We start from the raw sequence: 6,477 nt of genomic DNA, 5'->3' as shown, positions 1-6,477 counted from the left end.
CTACTTGGTTGCAAGAAATGCCTAACCAACTGCATGGATTGAGCTCGTATTTTGATTGTTTGAAGAATTGGTTACATAATTACGAAGATTCCATGAAGGCAAGGGTGGCTGGGTTTCATTTCGAAGACTGTCTTTCCAATTGAGTAGAGCATCTGCCTCTTCATTCACCTAAAGAGAAGCAACATTAAATGAGGAATGTAACATGGCCAACGTTACTAGAGAAAAGAGGGAAAACACTTTTTTCAAGCTAGTGAATGCCATGGGGCTTTGTTTTACAAGTTGCAAACTAGTTCAGAATTATTTTTTTTCTTTTTTTTGGAGAAGAATTCTATTTAAAATGTCTAAGCCTCCCCACACTATTTATAAGTTTAAGATTTGGTTGAGTCTCGTGCAATCAGTTCTCACGATGAATTGAGAAAGGAAAAAAGGATTTGATACAATGGGATCATTGAATTTACAGTTCTTCTAATTTGATCTTGTATCCCATGATACAAGTGTTCCGTTGGATTCTATCTCATTTGATCTTGTATTTTTATGTTTTTTGTGTTTTTGGAGGAGAGAGACATAAAGTGGAACACAATTACATATTTAATCTTGTTTTTAACAGAGGTGGGTTACGAAAATCAAACTGAGCTAATCTCAGGTGGGTAAAATATCAAATTTCAAATTATAGGTAGGCAACTTAAATTTTGGCCAAAGCACAGGTGGGTAAGTTGTAATTTGTCCTTAATAAAATAAAGGAAAATGTTCGGCTCCAACCACCAATAGGAAGATGACATGTGTCTTGGTATGTGCATAAGAATAAATGTTATCTTTCTATTGGTGGTTGGGGCAAAATTTTATCCTGAAATAAATACTTTATGTAGCAATCTTGACTAAACTAATTTCTAAAGAGGCCAAGTATAAGGAGGTTAAAAAAAAAAAATGATATTTTTCACAATTTATTGAAGAGATTTTTTTTTTTTTTTTTTTTTTTGAGATGTTATTGTAGAGATTAGGTAGATCTTTTTTGATTGAAAAATAATCCACGTTTGAGTTTTGACCCCAATCACGACTAATTACCAATTTTAAACAATTTCCATAGTTAAGTCCAGTTAATTGATTAGCCAATAGATTAATTGCATGGATATGCGGCCAAATTGGACTTTTACCGCACAAAAAAAGAAAAAAAGAAAAAAGAAAAAAAAAGGGGCTTTTACCCATTTCTTACAAATTTTTCAGCAAAATGCCCTCTTTCTGAAACTATTTAGGAAAATGCCATTGTTTTGAAACTTGATTTTCTAAAAATCGAGTTCCAAATGTAAACTCAATTTTTGAATAATCGAGTTAGAGCGAACGTGGACTTGGATTTTTTTTTTTGGGAACTCGAGTTCCACAAATTTTTTTCAAGTAACTTGGTTTCCATGAACTCAAGTTCTTTGTATAGAACTCGAGTTCTAGATTTTTATTTTATTTTATTTATTTATTTTTATAATTTTCAGTTCTGTATAACTTGATAGTCCAAAAATTAAGTTTTAAATTGAAACTCGATTTTTAGAAAATTGAGTTTCAAAACATGGACATTTCCCTAAATAGTTTCAGACATGGGGTATTTTGCTGGAAAATTTTGGTAAAAGGGACAAATGCCCATTTTGGCCATAAATATGCACAACAAAACAACAAATCCAACAAACTCACACACCCAATTGTGTATGTTGAGGTTCAATTCAATTTCGGTCTAATTTGACACTATAAAGTTCTTTATCCACTGTACATTTGTTAGAAATCTAGCTAAACCAGCAACTAAACCAGTGGATTTAAAGATATGCAGAAGATGACTTGTGCGACGTGTAGCTTAGGCTCATTGATGTTTTCTAATTCTTATTTTTTTTGAGAGAGAGAGAGGATGTTTTCTACTTCAATTCGTGTAAGTGTAATATTTTATACATGTGCAGATCACGTGATTCTTTAAGTCCTTGATACACATTTGCGAAAAAACAAAACACACAAAAATAGTCCTGCTGTCAGTCTCTAATTGGAAGTTAGTGGAGTTAGTTATTTCCGTTAATCAGGGCTGGCTTAACAAATTTGGAGGTCTTAGGTGAAAATTTTAGGTAGGACTTTTTTTAATTATTTAAATATTAATTAGATAATATTTACTTAATTTTTAATTTTTTTATTATATTTAGTATCTATTTATCATTCTCTATGAGATACAAAATTACTAATTAAATTTTTACATTTAAGTTTCATTAACATTTCCTTTTAATATCACTTAATCTTTTAGTAATAATTTGTAATTAAAATAAAACATGACCTGTAATAGAAAAATTATTAATTTTCTGGAAAAAAAAATTATTTATCACATAGCTTAGCAAATTAATTTTAATACAAAATATATTATCCTAAACTTATAATTTTATTAAATTATGACAACGCTCTACCTATAACAAATTAATGACTTTCTAAATGGATGGGAAAGAAAAAAGCAAAAAAAAAGAAAAAAAGAAAGAAAAAAAAAGACTTGATGTAGGTTGAAAATAGAAGCACTAAAATAAAGTTGAATGCTTTATGTAAACGGATTGAGATCCTGTGCAATACCTAGAGTATTGCACGGGGTGCAATAGCTCAAATCCTAGCCTTCCATTCAATCTAATGGCTCTAAAATAACTCCTAGTCATCAATCCGCGTCACTTAGGAAAAAAAAATTTTAATTCACTCTCATTCCTTCTTTCTCTCATTTTTTTTTTCTTTTGTTCATATCTCTCTCTCCAACTTTTCACTCCGCAGTCCTCTCCCCTGTTCTCTCTAATTTTCAAAATTTTCAAAAAATCCTGATGTTGCTGACTTGCTTTTGCCGCTACCACTCTCACACCAAACCACTGTCATCGCCACCATGGTGCCACTCACCAGCCATCGTTTCTCTCCCCCAACGATCTATCAACCCTTGCTACGGCTTTGTCGGCTCCACTGCCTAGCATCTCCAATCTGCATAGCCGGCCCAATCACTTCCTAGTAAGTTCTCTCTCTCTGACTTTTCATATATATTGAGAACATGATAGAAAATAAATTGACATTGCAATTTTTTTGATTTATTTTTTAAAAGTTGGTTTTAAGCTTAGGCATTGAAATCTGATGGTGGGTTTTTGGGCTTTGGATTTATGGGTTCTTTTAATCTGGGTGTTTTTTTTTTTTTTTTTTTTTTTTTTTTTTTTTTTTGTAAAGTTGTGATTTTTTGTTTTTTTATTTTATTTTAATTTTTCATTCTCACGGAGGTGATTTGTACTAAGAGCCAAGAAATTGTTGATGGGTATATTGTTTTGCTTAGTATTATGGATTGGGTTTTTTTTTTGGTTAAGTTTCACTTGTTCGTTTTTCTATATGATGGTGTGGGTAAGGATGGAAAAAAAAATGAAGAATTTCGTCTGTAGTTGATGTCACTGGTAATACCAATTAGAAAATTTTGTTTTGATTTTCTACGTGTTGCTCTCATAGTTTCTTCAAGAGAAGATCACTGTAATTTAAGTGTTTGGGTTCTTGGTTTTCCTTTGAACAACTTATCTTCTGATTTTTTCTTATTAATTTCACCCATTAATTTGTTAATATTCTATCATTTTTACTAACTCTAATAACCTATGAAGCACGGGTGCGTTTCGGGACTCGGGTGCGGGTGCGGGACTCGGCAATTTTTGAAAAAGTAGGGTGCGGGTGCTGGTGCGGCGGAACTCGGCGATTAAAAAATTATTAAAAATATTTTTATTTATATTTTCTATATATTTTTACTATTAAAATATTCTTAAAAAACACATTAATATACTTGATACACAAAACAAAGAAAGAATAAGGCAAGAAACGCATCTGAGGTCAGAATTTCGGCCTCTCCGGCGATTTTCACGGCTGATTTTGGCCTGTTTCGGCTGATTCTGGCCTGTTTCAGCCGTATCGGTCGCCGGCTGATATTGACCGATATGGCCGATACGGACCGAGTCGGCCCGATTTGGGCCGCGTCGGTGCTGATTTCAGCCGCGTCGGCCCGATTCGGGAGCTGCCACGTGGCGGGACGCGGCACGGACGCGCGGTCTGCGGCATCCCTCCCGCGTCGCCGCGTCCCGCCGCGTCGGACGCGGGTGCGCTGGGCTGGATGCCGCATCCGTGCATCCCAGCTAATAACACTCAAATTGAATCTGATGAGGAAGGCTTCATATATGTGCAAGCATCACACTTGGTCTTGATTTTGCCGGATGTGCTCATAGACAAGGCTGTTTCTTCTATTATTTCCGTTCAACTACCTGACATTGTGAAGTTTGTGAAAATCCCATTTGTTGGCAAAGAGGATATTTTTCTTCCAAATATTAGAATTTATCATGTTAATGTTGCCTCCTTAGTTCCTCAGATGTTAATAATGTAGAGATATGCATTGTCTTAGACTCTTTAGTTGCTTCAGTTGCCACTACAAATTTGAGCATAAGTTGGCAGTTTTCTTACATCACTTGGTTGGTTCTAATTGCAATTACAAATGAGGGGGGGTGCATCTGTTCAAGTATACAGCAGCTAGGCTAACTTTTGCTCTAATTGCAGTAAATTATAGATAAATTTTTGAATTTTGGTAGATGTAGTTTTTCTTCTGTTGGGTTGTCTTTGTCATGGAAATTTCTGTCGGTTCTTAGCCAAGCTTGAAATAAGGGTTGTTCTAATTTCAAAAGGTGTGGGCTATGTGGGGCACTAGAAAAGTACTTATATATAGCAATTATGTTTCAAGTTCCAGTCAAATTGTTGGTTTATTTCACTTGAAACCAATGAATCATATAAGATTTTTGCAAGTAAATAGAGGATTGGTCTTTTAAGATGTTACTGTATTGATTGAAATTTGTTTTTTAACGTTGCAAGATGATAGAGCACAGAGCTCCAACCAAGCTATATTGCCAAAAAAGGTTTTGAAGCATTCCTTATGGATTGATATCTTGACATTAGCAAGACTAATTTTCAGTGTCATTAAAGTTTTAGACTTGATATGAGTGAACTTCTTTTTACTTCGAAACATGTAATGAGACAAAAAAGACTTGCTTGAGTTTTATGTTGTATCATTCAATTTTGACACTTGAGTGTCCTCGTTTATGTATACAAAAACCATTACAGTGATGTATAGTACAAACCAAGAGAATGTAATAAAGTGCAATTATTCTTTTCTTGATATTTCAATATCTATAATGATTTTTATGATTTATCTTTTGAAATGTTACCAAGCTTGAAACTTTTTTTTCATCAAAATCAATAGACAACAAATAATTGAGTAACCAATTTAGTGACAAATGCAATATTAAAACAAACACATAAAAAGAACAAAAAATACTTGTTCCAAAAGAGTACAAATTCCATTGAAATGTATACTTTGATTACAATGCCAAATAACAAGATAACAAGAGTTCTACTGAATTATAGACCTTGATTATAAGGCCAATTTTTCCCACTAGCTAGTAGAATATATATAATTTCCACACAAAGAAAAGAGGGAAATAAGTGTGTGCGCTTCAAGATCATATGATTTTTCGATCTCAAGTGGCTTGTCTATGGTAGCGCGTTAGTGCCAGCCCTTATGTATAACCATGCTGAGATTATTGAGCCACCAATTCAAGAAAAACAGGTTTAGTGGCCAATTGCATCCAAGAAATCACCTGCATAGTGGATAGCAAAAAGTAGCAACCTTTAATACTGTGACTCACTGCAATAATATTTTCAAGTTCAAACTACATAGAAGATAATATTGAAAGGTTGAAACAATGCTAGAAAAAATTAAGAATATTACTATAAAGATGATGGACGGACTTGGGCCCCGGGGAGGGGGGGGTGATTTATATCAAAAGCATAGCTATGAATACACAGAACTTAGCAAAGAAACAACCAATTTTGCCTGTACATGAACTATCAAACCTACATTACAAGGTTTAATTGCTATCAATTTCAACTATTACTACAAATTGAGAGCATATTACCACAAAAATGCAGTCAAACAAAGCAAAGTATGAATATTTAATGACACACTGAAAGACATCTGTCTTTGGAACCTATTGTTTACTACCAATGTCAAACTGCATCTGTCTTTAGTATCTATTGTTTACTACCAAAGTCAAAGTGTCTACTATCACCGCAACAAGAAATCACACCCATGGTCTTTAGCTCTTACTGTAGCTTTCAAACAAGCTACATCAAAACCAACCTAGATTACCACTAGCAAGATCACAACCAACCAAAAAAAAAATGTAAGCATTCTACTAATGCTACATTACCCGTGCACAGCAAAATCTACCTTTTCAACTTTGAGAGGTCTACAATGGAGACTCTCCATCATCAAAACTAATGCCATCTAACTGCAAATGAACACACTAAATTGCTGTATAAATTTAGAACTTCACATTGATGCAAATTTTGTAATAATGAATTATTCCAATCACTAATAGATTCTTATTTTATTTTATTTTTTCAGAAAGAATCACTAACAAA

The sequence above is a fragment of the Quercus lobata genome, chromosome 9 (assembly GCF_001633185.2).
Source record: "Quercus lobata isolate SW786 chromosome 9, ValleyOak3.0 Primary Assembly, whole genome shotgun sequence".
Taxonomy (NCBI): Eukaryota; Viridiplantae; Streptophyta; class Magnoliopsida; order Fagales; family Fagaceae; genus Quercus; species Quercus lobata.
The sequence above is the reverse complement of the archived record's forward strand: the minus strand, read 5'-3'. Positions refer to the sequence as shown.